Source organism: Idiotropiscis lumnitzeri, chromosome 9 (assembly GCF_059441095.1).
Source record: "Idiotropiscis lumnitzeri isolate Australia: NSW breed Sydney's pygmy pipehorse chromosome 9, RoL_Ilum_1.0, whole genome shotgun sequence".
In the NCBI taxonomy this organism is placed as follows: domain Eukaryota; kingdom Metazoa; phylum Chordata; class Actinopteri; order Syngnathiformes; family Syngnathidae; genus Idiotropiscis; species Idiotropiscis lumnitzeri.
The window spans coordinates 16,418,225-16,432,938 of NC_142399.1; the positions used below are offsets into that span (position 1 = coordinate 16,418,225).

At 44.1% G+C, this 14,714-nt stretch overlaps 12 non-coding genes across 12 annotated transcripts; all 12 read right to left on the reverse strand.

Moving 5' to 3' along the window:
* Positions 1-450: 450 nt before the first annotated feature.
* Positions 451-532, reverse strand: trnal-uag (transfer RNA leucine (anticodon UAG)). Its single transcript has one exon. It is a non-coding gene; the product is annotated as a tRNA-Leu (tRNA).
* Positions 533-1,289: 757 nt separating this feature from the next.
* Positions 1,290-1,371, reverse strand: trnal-aag (transfer RNA leucine (anticodon AAG)). The gene has a single exon. It is a non-coding gene; the product is annotated as a tRNA-Leu (tRNA).
* A 782-nt stretch (positions 1,372-2,153) lies between these two features.
* On the reverse strand, positions 2,154-2,235 carry trnal-uag (transfer RNA leucine (anticodon UAG)). The gene has a single exon. It is a non-coding gene; the product is annotated as a tRNA-Leu (tRNA).
* A 1,621-nt stretch (positions 2,236-3,856) lies between these two features.
* Positions 3,857-3,938, reverse strand: trnal-aag (transfer RNA leucine (anticodon AAG)). The gene has a single exon. It is a non-coding gene; the product is annotated as a tRNA-Leu (tRNA).
* Positions 3,939-4,720: 782 nt separating this feature from the next.
* On the reverse strand, positions 4,721-4,802 carry trnal-uag (transfer RNA leucine (anticodon UAG)). The gene has a single exon. It is a non-coding gene; the product is annotated as a tRNA-Leu (tRNA).
* A 1,621-nt stretch (positions 4,803-6,423) lies between these two features.
* Positions 6,424-6,505, reverse strand: trnal-aag (transfer RNA leucine (anticodon AAG)). Its single transcript has one exon. It is a non-coding gene; the product is annotated as a tRNA-Leu (tRNA).
* A 783-nt stretch (positions 6,506-7,288) lies between these two features.
* On the reverse strand, positions 7,289-7,370 carry trnal-uag (transfer RNA leucine (anticodon UAG)). Its single transcript has one exon. It is a non-coding gene; the product is annotated as a tRNA-Leu (tRNA).
* Positions 7,371-8,991: 1,621 nt separating this feature from the next.
* On the reverse strand, positions 8,992-9,073 carry trnal-aag (transfer RNA leucine (anticodon AAG)). The gene has a single exon. It is a non-coding gene; the product is annotated as a tRNA-Leu (tRNA).
* A 783-nt stretch (positions 9,074-9,856) lies between these two features.
* trnal-uag (transfer RNA leucine (anticodon UAG)) lies at positions 9,857-9,938 on the reverse strand. The gene has a single exon. It is a non-coding gene; the product is annotated as a tRNA-Leu (tRNA).
* Positions 9,939-11,559: 1,621 nt separating this feature from the next.
* trnal-aag (transfer RNA leucine (anticodon AAG)) lies at positions 11,560-11,641 on the reverse strand. Its single transcript has one exon. It is a non-coding gene; the product is annotated as a tRNA-Leu (tRNA).
* Positions 11,642-13,280: 1,639 nt separating this feature from the next.
* trnal-aag (transfer RNA leucine (anticodon AAG)) lies at positions 13,281-13,362 on the reverse strand. The gene has a single exon. It is a non-coding gene; the product is annotated as a tRNA-Leu (tRNA).
* Positions 13,363-14,145: 783 nt separating this feature from the next.
* trnal-uag (transfer RNA leucine (anticodon UAG)) lies at positions 14,146-14,227 on the reverse strand. The gene has a single exon. It is a non-coding gene; the product is annotated as a tRNA-Leu (tRNA).
* Positions 14,228-14,714: the final 487 nt, after the last annotated feature.

The window sequence follows — 14,714 nt, forward strand, 5'->3', positions numbered from 1 at the left end:
CCTATAACCCAGGGGTCGATGGATCGAGACATCCTCTGCTGTCCAAGGCCGACTTCTTGGTATCTAAGATCTAACCTTTGGATGTTGTTCAAAAAAACCTTTTTCAAGTGATTATCTTGATGAGATACAAGATATTTCTTTCAATCGGATCTTGCGCATGGTAAGCGACGGTTTCCACAGTTCAATCACTTTTCAGTGGAAAAATCTGCCTTTATTCACTTTGACCATGGACAACAAGAGACTATAGGCACCAGAGAGAAGACCTCAAAAACTAGGGTTACCCACCTGGTCCATAGTCACACATATATGTAGTTCCAGAAGGCACAAGAGTACAGTGGATGAGATAGAGGAGAGTGAGAGAAAATACAATCTTGTCTTTCCGTATGTATAAGTTGTATCTGAAATACAACAACATCAAATTGCAGTACATTACTTGAACTGAACTCAGCTTGGCAGTGGTGGGATTTGAACCCACGCCTCATGTGAGACTGGAGCCTAAATCCAGCGCCTTAGACCGCTCGGCCACACTACCGCACGCCTAGAATTTCGTATTGGAATTTCAAAAAGAATGAAGGCTTCGACAAACGCCCATGTAAACCCAAACACTTTTGGGCAGGTGAAGGACAGCGTATAGAAGGGTTAACTCCTCAAGTCAAAACTCAACTGTCAACCTACACATCACAAAAACGGTTTCAAATCAGCACACGAATGTGCGTATTCTGGATGGAGACGACAGTTCGGGTTTTATCAACTGCAGGTCCGACCCTATTACTGTTTGGCCGAAAAAGTGAACATCAGGAACCTTGCGTTCCCAATAGCAGAGTGGCGCAGTGGAAGCGTGCTGGGCCCATAACCCAGAGGTCGATGGATCGAAACCATTCTCTGCTATCTGAGGCAGATTCCAAAGCGTCTTGGATCATCCCTTTGAATGTTGTCCAAAAAATTTATCCAATCTTGGTGAGATACAAGATGTTTCTTTCAATCTGATCTTGCACATGAGAAGCGACCGTTTCCACAGTTCAATCTCTTTTCAGTGGAAAAATCTACCTTTATACAATTTGACCAATGTAGAAAGAAAGACGATAGACACCGGAGAGGAGACCTAAAAATCTGAGTTTACCCAACTGGTCCATCGTCAAACGTATATGTAGTTCCAGAAGGAACAGGAGTACAGTGGATCAGAAAGAATTCAGTGACGGAACGTACAATCTTGGCTATCCGTATGTATAAGTTGTATGTGAATAGTAAACAACTTACACAGCAGTACACTACTTTAACAGAACTCTGCTTGGCAGTGGTGGGATTTGAACCCACGCCTCAACTGAGACTGGAGCCTTAATCCAGCGCCTTAGACCGCTCGGCCACACTACCATAAATTGAGTTGGGTGCACTGGAATTTTGAAAGAAAATTAACACCGCTACATTGGAAGGCTTGTAAAGTGTGTTGAGGAAACAAAAACACCTCTGAGCAGGTGAATGACAGCGTACAGAAGGGTTCACTCCGAAAGTCAAAACTCAACTGTCAACCTGCACATCACAGAAACGGCATTTAAATCATCACACAAATGTGCGTATTCTGGCTGGAGAAGACAGTTCGGGATTTATCAACTGCAGGTCCGACCCAATTCCTCTTTGACCGAAAGAGTGAACAACAGGCACCATGCCGTCCGAACAGCAGAGTGGTGCCGCGGAAGCGTGCTGGGCCTATAACCCAGAGGTCGATGGATCGAGACCATCCTCTGCTGTCCAAGGCCGACTTCTTGGTATCTAAGATCTAACCTTGGATGTTGTTCAAAAAAACCTTTTTCAAGTGATTATCTTGATGAGATACAAGATATTTCTTTCAATCGGATCTTGCGCATGGTTAGCGACGGTTTCCACAGTTCAATCACTTTTCAGTGGAAAAATCTGCCTTTATTCACTTTGACCATGGACAACAAAAGACTATAGGCACCAGAGAGAAGACCTCAAAAACTAGGGTTACCCACCTGGTCCATAGTCAAACATATATGTAGTTCCAGAAGGCACAAGAGTACAGTGGATGAGAAAGAGGAGAGTGAGAGAAAATACAATCTTGTCTTTCCGTATGTATAAGTTGTATCTGAAATACAACAACATCAAATTGCAGTACATTACTTGAACTGAACTCAGCTTGGCAGTGGTGGGATTTGAACCCACGCCTCATGTGAGACTGGAGCCTAAATCCAGCGCCTTAGACCGCTCGGCCACACTACCGCACGCCTAGCATTTCGTATTGGAATTTCAAAAAGAATGAGGGCTTCGACAAACGCCCATGTATACCCAAACACTTTTGGGCAGGTGAAGGACAGCGTATAGAAGGGTTAACTCCTCAAGTCAAAACTCAACTGTCAACCTACACATCACAAAAACGGTTTCAAATCAGCACACGAATGTGCGTATTCTGGATGGAGACGACAGTTCGGGTTTTATCAACTGCAGGTCCGACCCTATTACTGTTTGGCCGAAAAAGTGAACAACAGGAACCTTGCAATCCCAATAGCAGAGTGGCGCAGTGGAAGCGTGCTGGGCCCATAACCCAGAGGTCGATGGATCGAAACCATTCTCTGCTATCTGAGGCAGATTCCAAAGCATCTTGGATCATCCCTTTGAATGTTGTCCAAAAAATTTATCCAATCTTGGTGAGATACAAGATGTTTCTTTCAATCTGATCTTGCACATGATAAGCGACCGTTTCCACAGTTCAATCTCTTTTCAGTGGAAAAATCTACCTTTATACAATTTGACCAATGTAGAAAGAGAGACGATAGGCACCGGAGAGGAGACCTAAAAATCTGAGTTTACCCAGCTGCTACATCGTCAAACGTATATGTAGTTCCAGAAGGAACAGGAGTACAGTGGATTAGAAAGAATAGAATGACAGAACATACAATCTTGGCTATCCGTATGTATAAGTTGAATGTGAATAGTAAACACCTGACACTGTAGTACACTACTTTAACTGCACTCTGCTTGGCAGTGGTGAGATTTGAACCCACGCCTCAACTGAGACTGGAGCCTTAATCCAGCGCCTTAGACCGCTCAGCCACACTACCATATATGGAGTCGGGTGAACTGGAATTTTGAAAGAAAATTAAGACTGCTACAATGGAAGGCTTGTAAAGTGTGTTGAGGAAACAAAAACACCTCTGAGCAGTTGAATGACAGCGTATAGAAGGGTTAACTCCTCAAATCAAAACTCAACTGTAAACCTGCACATCCCAGAAACGGCATTCAAATCAGCACACGAATGTGCGTATTCTGGATGGAGACGACAGTTCGGAATTTATCAACTGCAGGTCCGACCCAATTCCTGTTTGACCGAAAAAGTGAACACCAAGAACCATGTGACCGAGATAGCAGAGTGGCGCAGCGGAAGCGTGCTGGGCCCATAACCCAGAGGTCGATGGATCGAAACCATTCTCTGCTATCTGAGGCCGATTCCAAAGCATCTTGGGTCGTCCCTTTGGATCTTGTTCAAAAAATGTTTCCAAGTGATTATCTTGATGAGATACAAGATGTTTCTTTCAATCGGATCTTGCACATGATAAGCGACCGTTTCCACATTTCAATCTCTTTTCAGTGGAAAATTCTGCCTTTATACAATTTGACCAATGTACAAAGAGAGACGATAGGCACCGGAGAGGAGACCTAAAAATTTGAGTTTACCCAGCTGGTCCATCGTCAAACGTATATGTAGTTCCAGAAGGAACAGGAGTACAGTGGATCAGAAAGAATTGAGTGACGGAACGTACAATCTTGGCTATCCGTATGTATAAGTAGTATGTGAATAGTAAACAACTTACACAGCAGTACACTACTTTAACAGCACTCTGCTTGGCAGTGGTGGGATTTGAACCCACGCCTCAACTGAGACTGGAGCCTTAATCCAGCGCCTTAGACCGCTCGGCCACACTACCATAAATTGAGTTGGGTGCACTGGAATTTTGAAAGAAAATTAACACCGCTACATTGGAAGGCTTGTAAAGTGTGTTGAGGAAACAAAAACACCTCTGAGCAGGTGAATGACAGCGTACAGAAGGGTTCACTCCGAAAGTCAAAACTCAACTGTCAACCTGCACATCACAGAAACGGCATTTAAATCATCACACAAATGTGCGTATTCTGGATGGAGAAGACAGTTCGGGATTTATCAACTGCAGGTCCGACCCAATTCCTCTTTGACCGAAAGAGTGAACAACAGGAACCATGCCGTCCGAACAGCAGAGTGGTGCCGCGGAAGCGTGCTGGGCCTATAACCCAGGGGTCGATGGATCGAGACATCCTCTGCTGTCCAAGGCCGACTTCTTGGTATCTAAGATCTAACCTTTGGATGTTGTTCAAAAAAACCTTTTTCAAGTGATTATCTTGATGAGATACAAGATATTTCTTTCAATCGGATCTTGCGCATGGTAAGCGACGGTTTCCACAGTTCAATCACTTTTCAGTGGAAAAATCTGCCTTTATTCACTTTGACCATGGACAACAAGAGACTATAGGCACCAGAGAGAAGACCTCAAAAACTAGGGTTACCCACCTGGTCCATAGTCACACATATATGTAGTTCCAGAAGGCACAAGAGTACAGTGGATGAGATAGAGGAGAGTGAGAGAAAATACAATCTTGTCTTTCCGTATGTATAAGTTGTATCTGAAATACAACAACATCAAATTGCAGTACATTACTTGAACTGAACTCAGCTTGGCAGTGGTGGGATTTGAACCCACGCCTCATGTGAGACTGGAGCCTAAATCCAGCGCCTTAGACCGCTCGGCCACACTACCGCACGCCTAGAATTTCGTATTGGAATTTCAAAAAGAATGAAGGCTTCGACAAACGCCCATGTAAACCCAAACACTTTTGGGCAGGTGAAGGACAGCGTATAGAAGGGTTAACTCCTCAAGTCAAAACTCAACTGTCAACCTACACATCACAAAAACGGTTTCAAATCAGCACACGAATGTGCGTATTCTGGATGGAGACGACAGTTCGGGTTTTATCAACTGCAGGTCCGACCCTATTACTGTTTGGCCGAAAAAGTGAACATCAGGAACCTTGCGTTCCCAATAGCAGAGTGGCGCAGTGGAAGCGTGCTGGGCCCATAACCCAGAGGTCGATGGATCGAAACCATTCTCTGCTATCTGAGGCAGATTCCAAAGCGTCTTGGATCATCCCTTTGAATGTTGTCCAAAAAATTTATCCAATCTTGGTGAGATACAAGATGTTTCTTTCAATCTGATCTTGCACATGAGAAGCGACCGTTTCCACAGTTCAATCTCTTTTCAGTGGAAAAATCTACCTTTATACAATTTGACCAATGTAGAAAGAAAGACGATAGACACCGGAGAGGAGACCTAAAAATCTGAGTTTACCCAACTGGTCCATCGTCAAACGTATATGTAGTTCCAGAAGGAACAGGAGTACAGTGGATTAGAAAGAATATAATGACAGAACATACAATCTTGGCTATCCGTATGTATAAGTTGAATGTGAATAGTAAACACCTGACACTGTAGTACACTACTTTAACTGCACTCTGCTTGGCAGTGGTGAGATTTGAACCCACGCCTCAACTGAGACTGGAGCCTTAATCCAGCGCCTTAGACCGCTCAGCCACACTACCATAAATGGAGTCGGGTGAACTGGAATTTTGAAAGAAAATTAAGACTGCTACAATGGAAGGCTTGTAAAGTGTGTTGAGGAAACAAAAACACCTCTGAGCAGTTGAATGACAGCGTATAGAAGGGTTAACTCCTCAAATCAAAACTCAACTGTAAACCTGCACATCCCAGAAACGGCATTCAAATCAGCACACGAATGTGCGTATTCTGGATGGAGACGACAGTTCGGAATTTATCAACTGCAGGTCCGACCCAATTCCTGTTTGACCGAAAAAGTGAACACCAAGAACCATGTGACCGAGATAGCAGAGTGGCGCAGCGGAAGCGTGCTGGGCCCATAACCCAGAGGTCGATGGATCGAAACCATTCTCTGCTATCTGAGGCCGATACCAAAGCATCTTGGGTCGTCCCTTTGGATCTTGTTCAAAAAATGTTTCCAAGTGATTATCTTGATGAGATACAAGATGTTTCTTTCAATCGGATCTTGCACATGATAAGCGACCGTTTCCACATTTCAATCTCTTTTCAGTGGAAAATTCTGCCTTTATACAATTTGACCAATGTACAAAGAGAGACGATAGGCACCGGAGAGGAGACCTAAAAATTTGAGTTTACCCAGCTGGTCCATCGTCAAACGTATATGTAGTACCAGAAGGAACAGGAGTACAGTGGATCAGAAAGAATTGAGTGACGGAACGTACAATCTTGGCTATCCGTATGTATAAGTTGTATGTGAATAGTAAACAACTTACACAGCAGTACACTACTTTAACAGCACTCTGCTTGGCAGTGGTGGGATTTGAACCCACGCCTCAACTGAGACTGGAGCCTTAATCCAGCGCCTTAGACCGCTCGGCCACACTACCATAAATTGAGTTGGGTGCACTGGAATTTTGAAAGAAAATTAACACCGCTACATTGGAAGGCTTGTAAAGTGTGTTGAGGAAACAAAAACTCCTCTGAGCAGGTGAATGACAGCGTACAGAAGGGTTCACTCCGAAAGTCAAAACTCAACTGTCAACCTGCACATCACAGAAACGGCATTTAAATCATCACACAAATGTGCGTATTCTGGATGGAGAAGACAGTTCGGGATTTATCAACTGCAGGTCCGACCCAATTCCTCTTTGACCGAAAGAGTGAACAACAGGAACCATGCCGTCCGAACAGCAGAGTGGTGCCGCGGAAGCGTGCTGGGCCTATAACCAAGAGGTCGATGGATCGAGACCATCCTCTGCTGTCCAAGGCCGACTTCTTGGTATCTAAGATCTAACCTTTGGATGTTGTTCAAAAAAACCTTTTTCAAGTGATTATCTTGATGAGATACAAGATATTTCTTTCAATCGGATCTTGCGCATGGTAAGCGACGGTTTCCACAGTTCAATCACTTTTCAGTGGAAAAATCTGCCTTTATTCACTTTGACCATGGACAACAAGAGACTATAGGCACCAGAGAGAAGACCTCAAAAACTAGGGTTACCCACCTGGTCCATAGTCACACATATATGTAGTTCCAGAAGGCACAAGAGTACAGTGGATGAGATAGAGGAGAGTGAGAGAAAATACAATCTTGTCTTTCCGTATGTATAAGTTGTATCTGAAATACAACAACATCAAATTGCAGTACATTACTTGAACTGAACTCAGCTTGGCAGTGGTGGGATTTGAACCCACGCCTCATGTGAGACTGGAGCCTAAATCCAGCGCCTTAGACCGCTCGGCCACACTACCGCACGCCTAGAATTTCGTATTGGAATTTCAAAAAGAATGAACGCTTCGACAAACGCCCATGTAAACCCAAACACTTTTGGGCAGGTGAAGGACAGCGTATAGAAGGGTTAACTCCTCAAGTCAAAACTCAACTGTCAACCTACACATCACAAAAACGGTTTCAAATCAGCACACGAATGTGCGTATTCTGGATGGAGACGACAGTTCGGGTTTTATCAACTGCAGGTCCGACCCTATTACTGTTTGGCCGAAAAAGTGAACAACAGGAACCTTGCGTTCCCAATAGCAGAGTGGCGCAGTGGAAGCGTGCTGGGCCCATAACCCAGAGGTCGATGGATCGAAACCATTCTCTGCTATCTGAGGCAGATTCCAAAGCGTCTTGGATCATCCCTTTGAATGTTGTCCAAAAAATTTATCCAATCTTGGTGAGATACAAGATGTTTCTTTCAATCTGATCTTGCACATGAGAAGCGACCGTTTCCACAGTTCAATCTCTTTTCAGTGGAAAAATCTACCTTTATACAATTTGACCAATGTAGAAAGAGAGACGATAGACACCGGAGAGGAGACCTAAAAATCTGAGTTTACCCAACTGGTCCATCGTCAAACGTATATGTAGTTCCAGAAGGAACAGGAGTACAGTGGATTAGAAAGAATATAATGACAGAACATACAATCTTGGCTATCCGTATGTATAAATTGAATGTGAATAGTAAACACCTGACACTGTAGTACACTACTTTAACTGCACTCTGCTTGGCAGTGGTGAGATTTGAACCCACGCCTCAACTGAGACTGGAGCCTTAATCCAGCGCCTTAGACCGCTCAGCCACACTACCATAAATGGAGTCGGGTGAACTGGAATTTTGAAAGAAAATTAAGACTGCTACAATGGAAGGCTTGTAAAGTGTGTTGAGGAAACAAAAACACCTCTGAGCAGCTGAATGACAGCGTATAGAAGGGTTAACTCCTCAAATCAAAACTCAACTGTAAACCTGCACATCCCAGAAACGGCATTCAAATCAGCACACGAATGTGCGTATTCTGGATGGAGACGACAGTTCGGAATTTATCAACTGCAGGTCCGACCCAATTCCTGTTTGACCGAAAAAGTGAACACCAAGAACCATGTGACCGAGATAGCAGAGTGGCGCAGCGGAAGCGTGCTGGGCCCATAACCCAGAGGTCGATGGATCGAAACCATTCTCTGCTATCTGAGGCCGATACCAAAGCATCTTGGGTCGTCCCTTTGGATCTTGTTCAAAAAATGTTTCCAAGTGATTATCTTGATGAGATACAAGATGTTTCTTTCAATCGGATCTTGCACATGATAAGCGACCGTTTCCACATTTCAATCTCTTTTCAGTGGAAAATTCTGCCTTTATACAATTTGACCAATGTACAAAGAGAGACGATAGGCACCGGAGAGGAGACCTAAAAATTTGAGTTTACCCAGCTGGTCCATCGTCAAACGTATATGTAGTACCAGAAGGAACAGGAGTACAGTGGATCAGAAAGAATTGAGTGACGGAACGTACAATCTTGGCTATCCGTATGTATAAGTTGTATGTGAATAGTAAACAACTTACACAGCAGTACACTACTTTAACAGCACTCTGCTTGGCAGTGGTGGGATTTGAACCCACGCCTCAACTGAGACTGGAGCCTTAATCCAGCGCCTTAGACCGCTCGGCCACACTACCATAAATTGAGTTGGGTGCACTGGAATTTTGAAAGAAAATTAACACCGCTACATTGGGAGGCTTGTAAAGTGTGTTGAGGAAACAAAAACACCTCTGAGCAGGTGAATGACAGCGTACAGAAGGGTTCACTCCGAAAGTCAAAACTCAACTGTCAACCTGCACATCACAGAAACGGCATTTAAATCATCACACAAATGTGCGTATTCTGGATGGAGAAGACAGTTCGGGATTTATCAACTGCAGGTCCGACCCAATTCCTCTTTGACCGAAAGAGTGAACAACAGGAAGCATGCCGTCCGAACAGCAGAGTGGTGCCGCGGAAGCGTGCTGGGCCTATAACCCAGGGGTCGATGGATCGAGACCATCCTCTGCTGTCCAAGGCCGACTTCTTGGTATCTAAGATCTAACCTATGGATGTTGTTCAAAAAAACCTTTTTCAAGTGATTATCTTGATGAGATACAAGATATTTCTTTCAATCGGATCTTGCGCATGGTAAGCGACGGTTTCCACAGTTCAATCACTTTTCAGTGGAAAAATCTGCCTTTATTCACTTTGACCATGGACAACAAGAGACTATAGGCACCAGAGAGAAGACCTCAAAAACTAGGGTTACCCACCTGGTCCATAGTCACACATATATGTAGTTCCAGAAGGCACAAGAGTACAGTGGATGAGATAGAGGAGAGTGAGAGAAAATACAATCTTGTCTTTCCGTATGTATAAGTTGTATCTGAAATACAACAACACCAAATTGCAGTACATTACTTGAACTGAACTCAGCTTGGCAGTGGTGGGATTTGAACCCACACCTCATGTGAGACTGGAGCCTAAATCCAGCGCCTTAGACCGCTCGGCCACACTACCGCACGCCTAGAATTTCGTATTGGAATATCAAAAAGAATGAAGGCTTCGACAAACGCCCATGTAAACCCAAACACTTTTGGGCAGGTGAAGGACAGCGTATAGAAGGGTTAACTCCTCAAGTCAAAACTCAACTGTCAACCTACACATCACAAAAACGGTTTCAAATCAGCACACGAATGTGCGTATTCTGGATGGAGACGACAGTTCGGGTTTTATCAACTGCAGGTCCGACCCTATTACTGTTTGGCCGAAAAAGTGAACAACAGGAACCTTGCAATCCCAATAGCAGAGTGGCGCAGTGGAAGCGTGCTGGGCCCATAACCCAGAGGTCGATGGATCGAAACCATTCTCTGCTATCTGAGGCAGATTCCAAAGCATCTTGGATCATCCCTTTGAATGTTGTCCAAAAAATTTATCCAATCTTGGTGAGATACAAGATGTTTCTTTCAATCTGATCTTGCACATGATAAGCGACCGTTTCCACAGTTCAATCTCTTTTCAGTGGAAAAATCTACCTTTATACAATTTGACCAATGTAGAAAGAGAGACGATAGGCACCGGAGAGGAGACCTAAAAATCTGAGTTTACCCAGATGGTCCATCGTCAAACGTATATGTAGTTCCAGAAGGAACAGGAGTACAGTGGATTAGAAAGAATAGAATGACAGAACATACAATGTTGGCTATCCGTATGTATAAGTTGAATGTGAATAGTAAACACCTGACACTGGAGTACACTACTTTAACTGCACTCTGCTTGGCAGTGGTGAGATTTGAACCCACGCCTCAACTGAGACTGGAGCCTTAATCCAGCGCCTTAGACCGCTCAGCCACACTACCATTAATGGAGTCGGGTGAACTGGAATTTTGAAAGAAAATTAAGACTGCTACAATGGAAGGCTTGTAAAGTGTGTTGAGGAAACAAAAACACCTCTGAGCAGCTGAATTACAGCGTAAAGAAGGGTTAACTCCTCAAATCAAAACTCAACTGTAAACCTGCACATCCCAGAAACGGCATTCAAATCAGCACACGAATGTGCGTATTCTGGATGGAGACGACAGTTCGGAATTTATCAACTGCAGGTCCTACCCAATTCCTGTTTGACTGAAAAAGTGAACACCAAGAACCATGTGACCGAGATAGCAGAGTGGCGCAGCGGAAGCGTGCTGGGCCCATAACCCAGAGGTCGATGGATCGAAACCATTCTCTGCTATCTTAGGCCGATTCCAAAGCATCTTGGGTCGTCCCTTTGGATCTTGTTCAAAAAATGTTTCCAAGTGATTATCTTGATGAGATACAAGATGTTTCTTTCAATCGGATCTTGCACATGATAAGCGACCGTTTCCACATTTCAATCTCTTTTCAGTGGAAAATTCTGCCTTTATACAATTTGACCAATGTACAAAGAGAGACGATAGGCACCGGAGAGGAGACCTAAAAATCTGAGTTTACCCAGCTGGTCCATCGTCAAACGTATATGTCGTTCCAGAAGGAACAGGAGTACAGTGGATCAGAAAGAATTCAGTGACGGAACGTACAATCTTGGCTATCCGTATGTATAAGTTGTATGTGAATAGTAAACAACTTACACAGCAGTACACTACTTTAACAGAACTCTGCTTGGCAGTGGTGGGATTTGAACCCACGCCTCAACTGAGACTGGAGCCTTAATCCAGCGCCTTAGACCGCTCGGCCACACTACCATAAATTGAGTTGGGTGCACTGGAATTTTGAAAGAAAATTAACACCGCTACATTGGAAGGCTTGTAAAGTGTGTTGAGGAAACAAAAACACCTCTGAGCAGGTGAATGACAGCGTACAGAAGGGTTCACTCCGAAAGTCAAAACTCAACTGTCAACCTGCACATCACAGAAACGGCATTTAAATCATCACACAAATGTGCGTATTCTGGATGGAGAAGACAGTTCGGGATTTATCAACTGCAGGTCCGACCCAATTCCTCTTTGACCGAAAGAGTGAACAACAGGAACCATGCCTTCCGAACAGCAGAGTGGTGCCGCGGAAGCGTGCTGGGCCCATAACCCAGAGGTCGATGGATCAAAACCATTCTCTGCTATCTGAGGCAGATTCCAAAGCGTCTTGGATCATCCCTTTGAATGTTGTCCAAAAAATGTATCCAATCTTGGTGAGATACAAGATGTTTCTTTCAATCTGATCTTGCACATGATAAGCGACCGTTTCCACAGTTCAATCTCTTTTCAGTGGAAAAATCTACCTTTATACAATTTGACCAATGTAGAAAGAGAGACGATAGGCACCGGAGAGGAGACCTAAAAATCTGAGTTTACCCAGCTGGTCCATCGTCAAACGTATATGTAGTTCCAGAAGGAACAGGAGTACAGTGGATTAGAAAGAATAGAATGACAGAACATACAATCTTGGCTATCCGTATGTATAAGTTGAATGTGAATAGTAAACACCTGACACTGTAGTACACTACTTTAACTGCACTCTGCTTGGCAGTGGTGAGATTTGAACCCACGCCTCAACTGAGACTGGAGCATTAATCCAGCGCCTTAGACCGTTCAGCCACACTACAATTAATGGAGTCGGGTGAACTGGAATTTTGAAAGAAAATTAAGACTGCTACAATGGAAGGCTTGTAAAGTGTGTTGAGGAAACTAAAACACCTCTGAGCAGATGAATGACAGCGTATAGAAGGGTTAACTCCTCAAATCAAAACTCAACTGTAAACCTGCACATCCCAGAAACGGCATTCAAATCAGCACACGAATGTGCGTATTCTGGATGGAGACGACAGTTCGGAATTTATCAACTGCAGGTCCGACCCAATTCCTGTTTGACCGAAAAAGTGAACACCAAGAACCATGTGACCGAGATAGCAGAGTGGCGCAGAGGAAGCGTGCTGGGCCCATAACCCAGAGGTCGATGGATCGAAACCATTCTCTGCTATCTGAGGCCGATTCCAAAGCATCTTGGGTCGTCCCTTTGGATCTTGTTCAAAAAATGTTTCCAAGTGATTATCTTGATGAGATAAAAGATGTTTCTTTCAATCGGATCTTGCACATGATAAGCGACCGTTTCCACATTTCAATCTCTTTTCAGTGGAAAATTCTACCTTTATACAATTTGACCAATGTACAAAGAGAGACGATAGGCACCGGAGAGGAGACCTAAAAATCTGAGTTTACCCAGCTGATCCATCGTCAAACGTATATGTAGTTCCAGAAGGAACAGGAGTACAGTGGATCAGAAAGAATTGAGTGACGGAACGTACAATCTTGGCTATCCGTATGCATAAGTTGTATGTGAATAGTAAACAACTAACACTGCAGTACACTACTTTAACAGCACTCTGCTTGGCAGTGGTGGGATTTGAACCCACGCCTCAACTGAGACTGGAGCCTTAATCCAGCGCCTTAGACCGCTCGGCCACACTACCATAAATTGAGTTGGGTGCACTGGAATTTTGAAAGAAAATTAACACCGCTACATTGGAAGGCTTGTAAAGTGTGTTGAGGAAACAAAAACACCTCTGAGCAGGTGAATGACATCGTACAGAAGGGTTCACTCCGAAAGTCAAAACTCAACTGTCAACCTGCACATCACAGAAACGGCATTTAAATCATCACACAAATGTGCGGATTCTGGATGGAGAAGACAGTTCGGGATTTATCAACTGCAGGTCCGACCCAATTCCTCTTTGACCGAAAGACTGAACAACAGGAACCATGCCGTCCGAACAGCAGAGTGGTGCCGCGGAAGCGTGCTGGGCCTATAACCAAGAGGTCGATGGATCGAGACCATCCTCTGCTGTCCAAGGCCGACTTCTTGGTATCTAAGATCTAACCTTTGGATGTTGTTCAAAAAAACCTTTTTCAAGTGATTATCTTGATGAGATACAAGATATTTCTTTCAATCGGATCTTGCGCATGGTAAGCGACGGTTTCCACAGTTCAATCACTTTTCAGTGGAAAAATCTGCCTTTATTCACTTTGACCATGGACAACAAGAGACTATAGGCACCAGAGAGAAGACCTCAAAAACTAGGGTTACCCACCTGGTCCATAGTCACACATATATGTAGTTCGAGAAGGCACAAGAGTACAGTGGATGAGATAGAGGAGAGTGAGAGAAAATACAATCTTGTCTTTCCGTATGTATGAGTTGTATCTGAAATACAACAACATCAAATTGCAGTACATTACTTGAACTGAACTCAGCTTGGCAGTGGTGGGATTGGAACCCACGCCTCATGTGAGACTGGAGCCTAAATCCAGTGCCTTAGACCGCTCGGCCACACTACCGCACGCCTAGAATTTCGTATTGGAATTTCAAAAAGAATGAAGGCTTCGACAAACGCCCATGTAAACCCAAACACTTTTGGGCAGGTGAAGGACAGCGTATAGAAGGGTTAACTCCTCAAGTCAAAACTCAACTGTCAACCTACACATCACAAAAACGGTTTCAAATCAGCACACGAATGTGCGTATTCTGGATGGAGACGACAGTTCGGGTTTTATCAACTGCAGGTCCGACCCTATTACTGTTTGGCCGAAAAAGTGAACAACAGGAACCTTGCGTTCCCAATAGCAGAGTGGCGCAGTGGAAGCGTGCTGGGCCCATAACCCAGAGGTCGATGGATCGAAACCATTCTCTGCTATCTGAGGCAGATTCCAAAGCGTCTTGGCTCATCCCTTCGAATGTTGTCCAAAATATTTATCCAATCTTGGTGAGATACAAGATGATTCTTTCAATCTGATCTTGCACATGATAAGCGACCGTTTCCACAGT